Below are 749 nucleotides of genomic sequence, written 5' to 3' on the forward strand. Positions count from 1 at the left end.
ATTTGAGAATTTCCTTTTCTAACTCTGTGAAGAATTGAGTTGGGATTCCTGATCTCTTTCTTAGGTTTTCTATCTCCATGGTTGTCTCCCTTTGAACTTTCTTTATTGTTTCTATTTCTAGTTTCAGATCCTGAATGTTTTTGTTTAATTCCTTCTTTGTGTTTTCTTCCATTTCTTTAAGGGATTTCTGTGATTCCTCTTTAAGGGCTTCTATCTGTTTACTTGTACTCTCCTGTATTTCTTTAAGGGAGTTACTTAATTCCTTCTTATAATCCTCTATCTTCATCATGAGAAGTGATTTTAATTCTGAATCCTGCTTTTCAGGTGTGATGGGGTGTTCAGGGCTTGCTATATTGGGAGAACTGGGCACTGATGATGCCAAGAAACTTTGGTTTCCGTTGCTTATGTTCTTGCGCTTGCCTTTCGCCATCTGGTTAACTCTAGTGGTACCTGCCCTCACTGTGTAAAACTGGAGTCTGTATTTCCAGTTATCTTGCTTATTGCAGAGCTCCTCAGGGTCCAGAGGTCTCTGTGGTCTTATGCTCCTAATCTCCTGGGTGGAAGAACTCCTGGGACTCAGGCCACCTCTTGGATCTGGAAATCCTTCTGCTCTGAGTGCAGTGGGTCCTCGATGACTCAGGATTCAGTTTCAGCTGCTCTGAGTGCAGTGGCTCCTGGATGACTCAGGTTTCAGTTTCTCAACAGGACAGGAGCAGACCGACTCTGTGTCTGCTCCAGCCCAGAGGACC

At 43.5% G+C, this 749-nt stretch overlaps 1 pseudogene; it reads right to left on the reverse strand.

The window, feature by feature from the left end:
- Positions 1-749, reverse strand: part of LOC114611529 — a 4764-nt pseudogene that overhangs the window by 2927 nt on the left and 1088 nt on the right.

This window comes from Grammomys surdaster, unplaced genomic scaffold, assembly GCF_004785775.1.
Source record: "Grammomys surdaster isolate TR1022 unplaced genomic scaffold, NIH_TR_1.0 126115, whole genome shotgun sequence".
In the NCBI taxonomy this organism is placed as follows: domain Eukaryota; kingdom Metazoa; phylum Chordata; class Mammalia; order Rodentia; family Muridae; genus Grammomys; species Grammomys surdaster.